Here is a 14050-nt window from a genome sequence, read left to right as displayed (position 1 = left end):
AGATTTGGACAAATATATGCAAACAATCTCTAGTGGGAAAAGTACTCTTTTGCCAGTCAAAAGAAAGTATAAACGCCCTTCATTTAAACGGGCTCTTTCCCCTGTGCCAGGGGTTTCCGCCTCTAGGCAGTGGTGACGGGCTCCGCCGTCAGACTCTAGAGGAAAACCTCAGGGTCAGACCCAGACTCAAAAGAAGTCCTGGGGCCGGAAACCTGCAAAGCAGAATCCTAAAGCCTCATCATGAAGAGGCAACCCCCCTCACCAAGGTGGGGGGAAGACTTCTGCAGTTTTCAGAAGTCTGGCAAGAGGAAATTCAGGACAGATGGGTCATCTCCACGGTAATGCTGGGGTACAAGCTGGAACTAGACCGGTTAATATCTCAAGGGGTGATCATTCAGATCCCTGCAAAAGAGCAAGGTTTAGGGTTTTATTCAAATTTTTTTATGGTACCAAAACCAAATGGAGATGTCAGACCCATTCTAGATCTAAAAAATCTAAATCAATTCCTGAAGATCCGCTCCTTTAGCATGGAGATGATCAGGTCAGTAGTTTCTATCCTTCTAGGAGGAGAACTTCTGGCATCTATCGACATCAGGGATGCATATCTGCATGTTCCTATATTTCCCGCTCACCAAAGGTTTCTGCGGTTCGAGTTAGAACAGCAGCATTTCCAGTTTGTAGCCCTGCCCTTCGGGCTAGCTACAGAACCCTGAGTGTTTACAAAAGTCCTGGCCCCACCTCTAGCCAGGTTAAGGGCACAGGGCATAACAGTCGTGGCGTACCTAGACGATCTATTGCTAATAGACCAGTCGGTGGCTCGTTTGGAGCAAAGCGTACGCATTAAAACCAGTTACCTGGAAAGTTGGATTCTTAACCTACAGAAATCTTCCTTAATACCGCTAAAAAGGCTGGAGTACTTGGGTCTGATCATAGACAGCCCAGAAAAAGGTGTTCTTGCCTCAGGCAAAGATCAACTCCATAAGAGAGCTGGTCAGGTCAAAAGGCGATCCCTCCATTCGCTTTTGCATGAGGTTGCTAGGAAACATGGTGTCTTCATTCGAAGAAGTTCCTTATGCCCAGTTCCATTCAAGTCTGTTGCAAAACAGTATCCTACCTACTTGGAACAAAACAATTCAAGCTTTAGACATGCCAATGCGGCTATCCCCAAGAGTGTCCCAAAGCCTCACTTGGTGGTTACTAACCCAGAATCTGCTGAAAGGGAGATCCTTCAGACCAATATCCTAGAGATTCGGGCAGTGCGTCTAGCTCTGAAGGCCTGGACGTCCAGGTTACAGGATTGTCATGTCAGGATCCAATCCGACAATGCCACAGCTGTGGCCTATATTAATCACCAAGGGGGCACCAAGAGTCTCTCAGCACAGAGAGTGGTGAACCATATTCTAACTTGGGCAGAAAGGAATGTTCCATACCTATCGGCAGTCTTCATTCCGGGAGTAGAGAATTGGCAGGCGGACTACTTGAGTAGCCAGCAGTTATTCCCAGGGGCCTGGTCTCTTCACCCCAACATATTTCGGGCTGTTTGCCAAAGATGGGGGACTCCGGACATAGATCTTCTAGGTTCAACATGAAGTTAGTCAACTTTGTGGCCAGAACAAGGGATCCACTCGCATGCGGAACTGATGAGTTGGTGACCCTGTGGGATCAGTTCTCACTGATCTATGCATTCCCCCCTATTCAGTTGCTGCCACGACTTCTTTGCAGGATCAAGCTGGAAAGAAAGCTGGTAATTTTGGTAGCACCAGCATGGCCCAGAAGGTCATGGTATGCAGAAATCGTAAAGATGGCAGTGGAGGGTCCATGGTCTCTCCCACTATGGCCAGATCTGCTCTCACGGGGACCGATATTCCATCCTACCTTACGGTCTCTAAATTTAACGGCTTGGCTATTGAAACCCACGTTCTGAAGAAACGTGGGCTTTCCGGGTCAGTTATCTCTACCCTGATTAATGCAAGGAAGCCAGCTTCCAGAACTATATATTAGAGGGTCTGGAGGGCTTATGTTTCATGGTGTGAATCCAAGGGCTGGCACCCTCGGAGATATATGGTAGGCAGAATTCTTGCCTTTCTACAATTAGGGGTAGAAATTAAATTGGCCTTGAGTACTATTAAAGGCCAAGTCTCAGCTTTATCGGTCTTATTTCAAAAACCGCTTGCTACACATTCTTTAGTCTGGGGTTTTATGCAAGGGGTGATGCGGCTTAATCCGTAAGTCAAACCTCCCTTGAACCCTTGGGACTTGAACTTAGTTTTGTCTGTGTTACAAAAACAGCCATTTGAACCAATACAACATATTCCCTTAGTCCTTCTGACAAGGAAGTTGGTATTTTTGGTTGCTATATCCTCAGCAAGGAGGGTTTTGGAATTGGCTGCTCTTTCTTGTAAAACGCCATATTTAATTATTCATGATGACAGGGTGGTGTTACGCCCTCGTCCAGACTTTTTGCCAAAAGTGGTTTCAAGTTTTCACCTGAACCAAGATTTTGTCCTGCCATCGTTTTTTCCAAAACCATGTTCCAGGGAAGAAAAGTCACTACAGTACATTGTCTTGATGTGGTGAGAGCAGTGAAAATCTATTTAAAGACAACTGCTCAGATAAGACTGATGTCTTATTTATTCTGCCAGAGGGTCCTAAGAAAGGACAGGCAAAGTTGAAATCCACTGTCGCTAAGTGGATTCGGCAAGTTATAATTCAAACTTATAATTTAAGGGGTAAGATTCCCCCTTTTCAAGTGAAGGTGCACTCTACCAGGGCAGTTAGTGCTTCTTGGGCAGTGCGTCACCAGGCCTCCATGGCTCAGATCTGTAAGGCCGCAACTTGGTCTTCAGTGCATACATTCACAAACTTTTATCAGGTGGATGTAAGGAGGTATGAGAGTAGAGTTGCATTTAGTAGAGTTGCCTTCTCTGTGTTATGTGTAACCATCCTCCAATCATAGTCTGCGCTACGTAAACTGTTGGTGCTATATAAATCCTGTACATTAATAATAGTCTTTTATGTGGGCAATGTGCTCTGATCTTGCCTTTTTACTGATAATATATCAAAAAATTTCTTTGGATTATTTTTTACTCTCCTCTGCTATTTGTCTCTTGTGGTCTATTTTAGCCACCCTGATTGCATTATTACACTTCTTTTGCATTCCTTGTAGTGTTGGAATGCTGACCCATCCCCCTTATATTTTTTAAAGGCCATTTTTTTCTCTTTAATGAAGCTAGCCACCCAGGTTTAACGTTCACTCTTCTATATTTTTTGCACATTGGAATGAACTGTGTGATACCTTTGTTGAATATGTTCCTAAAGCATTCCCATTTTTCTTCCGTGTTCAATGTTTCTAGGATTTGTCATGTAGTATTAACCGCAGTTCAGAAAAATTGTCTCTTTTGAAATTTAGTGTTCCTGTGCTACCCTTGTGCCTCTTTTTCCTATGATTTACACTAAATGTGATCATCTTGTGACATGTTTCGTGGAAATGGGAAAGTGGAGCAATGCCTGCTGCTGTATAGTAAGCCTGCAGGTTAGGGACCGAAAGGAGTGCCACTGAAAAATAAGGATGATTTCATACTCATCAGTACTGAATGAGGGAGGTTGACCAACAGGGCTTTAGATTTGGAAGGATTGACACGAAGACCCAAAAGAGAAGCAAAAGAGTCTAGAAGAGAGAATAAATTTGGTAGGTTGATTCTGGGTGAGGTTAAGGTTAGCAAGATATCATCGGCAAATGAAGATATTTAATGGGAAGAACCTGCAACTTCAATACCATTTATATCTGGATGGGAGCAAACCGCCTCCGCCAATGGCTCCAAAGCCAAAATGAACAGCAGGGGTGAGAGTGGGCACCCTTGACACGTAACCCTCCCAGCGGTGAACAGAGATTATTCAAATCCATAATATTTAAGTTTAGCATGGAGGGAATCATAGAGGGCTGCCATCCATCGCAGAAATGATGCGCCAAATCCATAATGGCGAAGTACAGACATAAGATAAGGCCATGATAAAGTATCAAAGGCCTTATTTACATCTAAAAATAGAAGCACTGATTATATTGAATGGTTGTGGGCTATGTGTTGCAGCTGCAGGATCCGCCGGGTAGCATTCCCTGCTTGGCTCTGCGGTATGAAGCTGACTTGATCCTACTTAATTAAGCGGAGAAGGGAAGAGTTCAGACGATTAGCCAGGATCGTGGTCAAGACCTTCATATCTTTATTGATTAGAGAAATGGGTCAGAAGTTAGCACAAGAGGAATGATCACGGTCAGGTTTAGGGAGCATGACAATATTAGCGGTCAATAGGTCCAAGGTAAAGTTCTGGCCATTTTTAACAGTTATACATAGCTGTCAGATGTGGGGCTATAACACCAGCCAGTTTCCTATGAGTGCCGAGTAGCCATTTGGTCCTGAGCGTTTACCCATTTTCAAGTCTTTGATACTTTGGAGGACCTCCGAGACTTGAATGTCCCGGTCCATGAGGGTCACGGGAGCCTCCGTCAATGTGGGAAGTGACAGACGATCAGGGAAATTGTCGGTGTTCTGACTACCTGAGTGGGCAGAGGCCGAATACAGTTTGGTTAAACGGTAACAGAATTCCTTCAGGACCTTCACTGGGTTACCAGTGAGTACATTAATGCATGGTACGCAAAGTGATAGAAGTAAATTTAGGGGAAAAGTTGCGAAGTCTGTGAGCCAGCATCTGATTTGGTCTGTTCGCTTTGGTATACCACTTCTGGTGGGACCAACGCAGAACACGTTCTGCTCCATTCGTGAGGCAGAGGTCTAGCTCTGAGCGGGCCTGATCCAAGAGTTTACAGTTAGCAGGGTAGGGGATTGTTTAAATGCAGTGGAGAGTAAATCCAAACGGGTTTCCAATTCGCATTGCCGAAGACCCCGTTCTCGTTTACGCTTTGAAGCTAGCTGTATAATGTGGCCCCTAAGAACTGCTTTGTACACCTCCCATAAAGTTACATGAGATGAAACCAAGCCCATGTTGGTACGGAAGTAGTCCCCCAAAGCTTTCAGAATATCATCCCGAATCTCCTTGATAGAAGTGAGTCATTCATTACCCAGGGGGAACTGGGTGGTTTACTGAGAATAGAGTGACATACTACCAGAACGGGGATCATGGTCTGACCATGGGGCAGCTAAGATAGAAGTGGATACCACCAGGGGGAGGTGTTTCCGCAACATAAACATATGATCTATCCTAGAGTGGGAATGGTGGGGGTGAGAATAGTGTCTATAATCTTTGCCTAGGGGATGGAACTCCCTCCATAGGTCAACCAGGTCATAGATCTGTAGTCCAGAGAAGTGTTTAAAGCCAGGTTCCATTCGCCTGCAAGAAGGAGGGTGCCCTTGTGGTGACATGTCAGAAGGCAATGGGTGAGATGGGTAGTATTAGGAGCATAATAAGTGATGATAGTAACCTTTATATCCTAAATGGTACCTTATAGTAACATATATCTACCATCTGGATCCGCTATCTGTTTAGTGCAACTAAAAGTGACCGATTTACGAAAAGCGATGAGCACCCCTTTTTGTTTTGTTGGGCTGTTGGCAAAAAAATACTGAGGATATTAAGCATCAAAATATTTTAGGCAGGCGGTAGTTGAAAAGTGGGTTTCCTGCAAGCATGCTATATCTACCTGCTGTCTCTAAAGGTATTTGAAAACTTTCACTAGTTTTTGGGGGGGGAGTTCATGCCCTGAACATTCAGGAACAACCAGTTGAGCGCCATTGGAAAAATAATTAAAAAAAAAACAGAAATTCATACCCTAAGTACAGATCCCGCGGACTCATAAAGGGAAAGGAGGGGGAAAAGAAAAAAAGAAGCAGACATTAGACAAGAAGAGAGGCTTGCATAAAGCAATGTGAAAAGGCAGAGTAAGACTCGGACCAAGGTAGATCCATGTAGCAAATTCGTGTTGGTTAGTGGGGCGAAAGGCCCACTGGAGGGTCGGAGATTGACCAAGACTAAATGTCCCGGTCAATTTCCTGCACATTTGGGGAGCAGTGGTTCGTTGGAACCACTCGGCATATTTCTAAAATTAAGATATTATTGACCACTTGCAGCCCAAGGCCGTCATATGTCGTCCTTGACTTTCAGTGGGAAAATCTAAATGATGCCTGCAGCTATAGGCATCATTCAGATATCCTCATTTTCAGCTGGCGATTCTGTGCACCATAAGAACGATCATAGAGGCAGTTCCGCCACTTGAACGTTTTTACAGGCGACGGGAGGGGATATCCTCCTGCTGCCATCCCGTGCTTCTCCGGGCTCTCCCGTGCCATCAGGGACCCGGAGAAAGAACTGGCCACTGCCAGATGACAACCATAGAGATTTCAGGTGACCAGATGGTCACCAGTTATCTCTATGACCGTCGGAGGCCCGAGCGCGGCTTAATTACATCACATCCGGGCTGCGATTGTAAACAAAAGCATGAGACTGTGAATTTTTTTTCTATCTCATGCTTTCCAGCCTGGAGGAGAGATGTGGGGTCTTATTGACCCTGCATCTCTCCATAAAAAGGACCTGTCATGCACCATTCCTATTACAAGGGATGTTTACATTCCTTGTAATAGGCATAAAAGTGATTAAAAAAAATGTAAAAGAGAAAGTGTAAAAATAAAATAAAGTAAAATAAACAATAAAAGCATTTTTTTTTTTTTTTTAAACGACCCTGTCCCCAGTAGCTCGCGCTCAGAAGTGAACGCAAACGTAAGTCCCACCCACATATTAAAACGCCGTTCAAACCGCACATGCTGCGTGCGTTTGAGCGCGAGAAACAATTCTAGCACTAGACTTTCTCTGTAACCCTAAACTGGTAACTTTTTAAAAAAATGTAAAGTGTCGCCTATGGAGATTTTTAAGTACCGAAGTTTGGCGCCATTCCATGAGTGTGCGCAATTTTAAAGCGTGACATGTTGGGTATCTATTTACTTGGCATAACATCATCTTTCACATTATACAAAAAAATTGGGCTAACTTTACTGTTTTGTTATTTTTTAATTCATGAAACCCATTTTCCCAAAAAAACACGTTTGAAAAATTGTTGCGCAAATACCGTGCAAGATAAAAAGTTGCAACGACCGCTATTTTATTCCCTAGGGTGTCTGCTAAAAATAAATATATAATGTTAGAGGGTTCTGAGTAATTTTCTATCAAAAAAAAAATATTTTTACATGTAGAAGAGGAGTGCCAGAATATGCCTGGTATGGAAGTGGTTAAACATAAAGAAATAAGCACATAGCACATTAAAAACATTTTAAGTGACACAACCAAAATAAAGGAGAGGAACAGTCTATTAGCTATAAAGGTGCAACTGCGCTGCTGGGGCCGATCGCCAGCGCCCAGGGACACCCCGCCTAAGTGAGGGGACCCAAGGTGGGCGACCAATGAGCAGCAGGTAAACCATCAATTGTGACCAAATCAAGTAAAGGCAAACATAACAGTAAGATGATTGTTACAATAACATTAAGCCCTGAAGCCTGGAACCACCAGGCCATAGCTTAAATGAAAAGGGTCGTTTCCCCTGATCCACAGTGAGCAAGGAGTATATCCAGCTTACCACGGGAGGGGCCGCCCCCTGCGAACATCCAGGTGTTCTCACCAACAATAACATTTAAAGGACATTCTAAAAAAAAAAAAAAGAAGGAAGGGAAGCATAACACGTAGGAGTTCAAAGAGCACAATTCAGTTCTAAATTACCACAACCCAGTGCTGCCATCTCGCAAGTGGGGCAACCCGGGGAGCTAGATTCAATAAGCAACTGTCCACGCGTGGAAGGCACAGAAGTAAAAGTTCCTAAGCCATCTGGGCCCCAACTAAATGGGATTTGTGGCACAGCGCAGATCGGGGTGCTTAATAAACGGTGAGAGACACTGATCAGGTCAGGCTCAAGGTGGAGGAGTCCTCTAAAATTTCTGGAACATACCAGACGGGTCAAGTCAGCTCCTTCATCCTGTAGGAACATCCTGATAGTGTTGTGCTTGAAGAGAGCGAAGGGCCTGAGAGCTGTGCTGATACATCTGGGAGGGCCTGCTGGAAGGCTGTGAGGGTCTTGGACGAGCAGATGAGGGGGTCTCTCTTTGAGAAGGGGGATGTCAAACTGCAGTTCCTGGAAGTGATGCTGCAGTTCAGGTAGCGTAGATGCATGGAACTGGTGGCCTTGATGAGAGAACGAGAGCTTAAAGGTGAACCCCCACCTGTACCGGATCCCCTGGGTTTGTAAGACTTGCAGATAAGGCTTTAGACTCCTCCGTTTGGCGATAGTAACCAGGGAGAGGTCTGCAAAAAGTTGCAGGGAATTACCCTGGAAATAGATCCTGACGGTCTCTTGCAGCTTCCAAAGTCTCTCTTTGGTGTGGTAGTAATGAAACTTGATAATGACTTCCCTAGGGGGGCCCTCAGATGGTTTAGGGGCTAAGGACCTGTGAATGTCAAATTCGAAGCATTCAGGAGGAATGTCAGGTGCAAGCTCCTGGAAAAAGGCAGTGGCAGTTCCTTGGAGATCAGTGAGGGTCTCAGGGTGTCAGTGGATGCAGAGATTATCTCTGTGGGCCCTATTCTCTGCGTCTTCAAACTTATCCTGCAAGCTCTCAAGTTCAGTATGTAATTTATCAACCTCCTCTTCATGCCCTTCTAATACTGTTGTTGCTAAGTCCATGCATTGCTTGAGCTGGTTAGTGCGGTGGCCTAGCTCTTTAAGACCCTTCACAAGGTCAGCAGAGTGCTTGCAGGAGGCTGTGGTAATTTCATCCCGCACTATGGAGCGGAATTTGAGAAGTAGGGCATCAGGGTCCATTGTCATAGGACTTACCAGGTCAGAGGGGAACTGGTGCACACTGTGCTCCGAGAGTTGTGTGGTGTTGTCTGGCTCTGGGGGCTCGAGCGCCATCTTGCCCTTCCCCTTTCCTGTGGCTGGAGAAGCCTTCTGGTTGGATCGGTATCACTGTCGGTTTTTTGGCGTTGTATACATACTCGCTGAGAGCCCTGTGATGTCCGCAGCCTCGGGAGCCACTGCAGCTGTGTCTGTGAGCGGGCTGTGCTGTGTCAGCCGAGGTTGAAGGATCCAACGGCACAGAGCGAGGAGATCAAGGGGATCTCTCTCTTTTTCATCTATCAAGATCTACCCTAGGCTACCTAGCAGTTTCCTGATGTGGCCCACAGGGCATACTTTGTAGACCCCTGCTCTACAGAATGCCTCTTATCTCCGTGCATATGCACAAGATTTTGAAGTTAAAAGCTTGTTCTGCTGAACCTTTTTGAAAATGACGCCATGCCTTTTACATGTGAATGCTTATTTGGGGAATTCTTTGATACGTTTTTTTTTAAATCAGAAAGGTTTTTATTGAACATTTTTGGTAAATACATCTTCTAATGCACAATGTCACACATGTCAATGTCATACTTATACAATGTATACAGCACAAGTTCTTACAATGGTGCTACACAACCCTTTATTTCATACTATTCAGCTTGAAATGACCCCCATCCTCCCTTCCATCACACATATAGTACATATCCTTTCCATGTATATTTATTTTTTCATCTAAAGGACACTGTAAAAGCCTAGTCAATACTAGTTCTCCCGGGCTAAGTCCTGGTGTGTCTAACCATCTAGACCATATGCGTTCAAACCTGCTTGGGCAGCCTCTGTGTTGGTAGATGTATTTTTCCATGATGAGAGTTTTATACATATGTGTTATCCATGTTTTAACGGAAGGCGATACTGCAGACTTCCATGCCATTAGGATAAGTTTTCTAGCTTAAAACAAAGCCCTGGAGAAGCCCACTCTAGTTTGTTCCTCCGGGATTACATCCTCCAATACCCCTAACAGACAGCACATAGGGTCTACAGGTACCGTGGTTTGGAACACTCTATTTACTGTATTGACCACCTCATGCCAATACCGATGGAGCTTCGGGCAACGCCACAAGAGGTGTATAAGGTCCGCGCTGTGCTGCCAACATCGGCAGCACAGGGGGTCCGCCGCTCTGCCCATCCTGTGTAATTTTGTTGGAGTATAGTGCACCCTAAGTATTATATATAATTGGGATACTTTTTACGCCACATTGAGGGAGCATGTAGGTATGGCTTGTAACGCTTCCTTAATAAGTTAATTAAGGAAAATCTTGGTGGAAAGGTGCTCCTACCTCAAAAGAAAAATCCTAAGTCTTACTGATATGGATATTACCTCTACTCAGGAAAAGGGGTCTTATCGCTCTCCCCAGGTATCAACCTCTATAACCAAGGCTTTCGCCACAAGCATTAGACCCCTTAGTCCACCAAGAGAGCCTAGAAGCTCTCCTCACAAAGGGGCACCCCCACTCCTTGGATTATTGGTGTTTGCACCAGTCCAAAACCTCTGGGTCCAATCTGTCTAAAATTTATCTCTCTGTCCCCTCTAATCTGCCAGCATCAGCTCAAAAACGAGCAGATTTATTGGCCGCCTTATGCCAACTTTAGTCTGGTTGTACCATTTCTCTCAGCAGAAAGATTCAGAGGTTTTTTTTTTAAACATATTCTCATTCCCCAAACCAAATGGGGGCATCTGTCCTATATTGTACTGAAATGATCTACAGAATCCTTCACGTACCAAAATTCCATATGGAATTAGCAAGGTCAATCATTGCTTCTCTCAGGCAAGGTCAATTTTTGGCAGAGAATCCATCAAATGAGTTCCACAACACTGGACCCCTCCTTTGGCAAGTTCACCCAGTCAGGTTTCAGTTGGACAATGCCACATCAATGGTCTACATAAACCATCCTCTTTTGGGCCAAAATTCACAGCTCTCTGTCAATTGCCCATGCCAGGGATATGGATGACAGACAAACTTCCTCAGCCAACAAAGCCTTGGCCTGGGGAAGCGGTTTGTGCATCCCAAGATCTTCCAGACTCTCTGTCAAAGGTGTGGGAAACCAGATGTAGACATCCTAACCTCCAGGTTCAAAAACAAACTGAACAGATTTGTAGCCAGAGCCTGGGATACTCTGACCTTCACAGTGGATACCCTGATGATTCCTTTTACTTTTTTCAGGATGACATATCAAATAAAGATTCTTCCTCGACTGCTGCACAAGATAGAGTTAGAAGGGGTTCCACTGATCCTAATCACACTGACTTGGCCAAGGAGGACATAATATACAGACATAGTTAGGCTCCTGGCAGACAAGCTTTGGCCTCCTATAAACAGACCAATATTACTGGTGCAAGGTCCCGTCCCTTCAACGGCAAGGCTGTTGAAGCCCAGATACTGAAAGATAGGGATATCTCTGACCTGGTTATCCTTAACTAGTTGCTGTCCACCCACATAACAGGAAGGATCACGTACATGTACGTCATCCAGCCTTGAGCGCAAAGTGTGCCACTCCGCAACTGGTGTCCACCGAAAAACGTAAATTGCGGTTTAGGGATCATGTGGTCGCTATGCGATCACATGATCACAACGTCAACAAAGCTGTTATAAAAATGTAGAATAATGCCTCAATTTAGGTAGTTAAGAAGGTAGGGGTGGGTACCATCATCCTTAAAGTTAGGATAATGGAAAGGGGTGTGTCAGGGGCTACTCCAAAAATATTGCCCCACGACAACAAAGTGTTGTGGACTATCTCGGTACCCAGGGATTTGGACAAGGTAGATACAACATATAAATTTATTAAAGAAAGACATCAATAAAAACCATTAAGTACAACAGTACATAGAATGATTATTGCATATTGTTACAGGTGGTTCAGAAAAGAACTGGTAAACCCCACTGGTAAATGGGGAGTAAAGATGTAGGTCCAGATGTAAACCGCTACATGTTTCACGACAAAAGTCGATTCTTCAGAAGGAATCAACCATGAACATCTATAGAAAAATACAGTCTCATAGATACATAATCACAAATATTGAAAACAATAAAAAAAGCAAAGATACAGTAAATAAAATAATTTTGGAGTGTTAGTGTCAGGCATAGTAGGAACCAAAGCAGAGCACACACCGCTCCAGGCAAATCTTCAGGTAAAACATCTATAGATGTTTCCAAAAAACTTGCTTGATGTACCTTTATTGTCACAAGTGTATCAGACAAACACAGGACAAGCAGTTGACATGTTTCACAAGCGATAGCTTGCTTGTTCGCAACAAAAGTAGCATACACCAAGCAGGCTGTTTAAGGAGTATACCCTAATCAGGCACACCCAAAACCACCTGCTTAGGATTAGGCTAAATGCAAAAAACATTTCAGCTGTTTTTTCATCCTCTTATACATATCCAGTTATTGGCACATATCCATTTGTCATTTATACACTGTTCCCATTAGGACCCATAGTTAATTTATTATCATGCAAAAGTAACTTTGTTTTTTGTTGTATTTTTTTGGTTGAGTACCATTTTTTAAGTACATCTGTGTTTGGGCTTGATTTATATTAGCATATAATACGTCAGTAACCGTGGTGTTTGGGTGTTGATGAATTTGCGAGTGTCCCCATAAATGAGGTCTTCCCAAAAAGCTCCAATGCACAAATTGCAGAATTCAGCAATAAATTGTTGTATCAGGGTATGGTCCATGGGTTTATACAAAGTTGCATTACGTAGGACATCCAAGCACATGGTCTGGTATTGATGATGTGTAATAAGTACTATATACCCACCCTTATCGGATTGTTTAATTACCAAGTCCAAATGTTTCCGAAGTTTAGTCACTGCCCGAGTTTGGTTTTTGGTTAAAGGTAAATCAGGCCCATTGTTGTTTCTTATGTGACTTGATCGATTCATAAAGAAAGGCCCACACAGAAGGACAGATCATCAGATCTGGAAATGTGCGGGACTTAATTTTGAATTTACCGGTGTTCCTATTAGTCTCCATAATAGGAGAATCGGGTACTGGGTGGCCCTCAGAGACTATATCAAATGAATTTGCAGATGCTGCTGAGCAGGATACGTTGGTCGTCCCCTCCTCATAGAGAAGGATCAAGTCACGTAAGGCTCTAAATTCTTGCATTGAAAAATGCTTGGTTCTTTCTGTTAGTTCCTTTTCTAAGTTGAGTTTTTTCCTGTCTTTGTCAAAAATGAATCTAAAGATGAGGTTGTGGGCAAAGAGATATAGGTCTTTTATGGTTTCAAAAATGTTAATGGGTTCAGATGGGCAAAAGCCCAAACCTAGCTGTAAAACCCTCTCTTCTTCAGGAGTTAGAGTGAGGGATGTGAGGTTGATGATGTTAAGGGTTTGTGGAGTGTTGATATTTTCTAAAAGAGTAGTTTTAGTGTTGGAATGAAGGATTTTTGGGATGATACTATGTAAGGTAGGGTGCAATACACCGCTATTTAGGGCCTGTGCCCCCAGTGGTATAGGTTTTTATTTTATTTACTGTATCTTTGATTTTTTTATTGTTTTCAATATTTGTGATTATGTAACTATGAGACTGTATTTTTCTATAGACGTTTTCTCCTGAAGAAGTGACTTATGTCACGAAACATGTAGAGGATTACGTCTGGACCTACATCTTTACTCCCCATTTACCAGTGGGGTTTACCTGTTCTTTTCTGAACCACCTGTAACTATATGCAATAATCATTCTATGTACTTAGTGGTTTTTATTGATGTATTTTCTTTAATAAATTTATATTTTTGTATCTACCTTGTCCAAATCCCTGGGTACCAACACCGTGTTGTCGTGGGACAATATTTTTGGAGTAGCCCCTGACACACCCCTTTCCACAAAGCTGTTATGATGAATAAACGTCACTCATAACAGGTGTGCTTCTATAGAGTTATGCTGTGATTGACTATCAGCTATCACATAGTACCTGTCCTGGGCCAATCACAGCACCCTGTACCATGTGACTACTAGTGATCAGTGATTAAATACAGCTATCCATAGCTGTTATGAATGTAACCTATTTATGACAGCTCAAAACATTGCTGATACAGTGAGCATTAGTTGTGAAATAAAAATATTTTATATCTATATTGGATGAGTATGCTGAGTATGGATGGGTGAGCATAGATGGATGGATGAGTATGCTGAGTATGGATGGGTGAGGATGGATGAGTA

The sequence above is a fragment of the Aquarana catesbeiana genome, linkage group LG03 (genome assembly GCF_042186555.1).
Source record: "Aquarana catesbeiana isolate 2022-GZ linkage group LG03, ASM4218655v1, whole genome shotgun sequence".
NCBI classification, from domain to species: Eukaryota; Metazoa; Chordata; class Amphibia; order Anura; family Ranidae; genus Aquarana; species Aquarana catesbeiana.
This window is presented reverse-complemented; position numbering follows the sequence as displayed.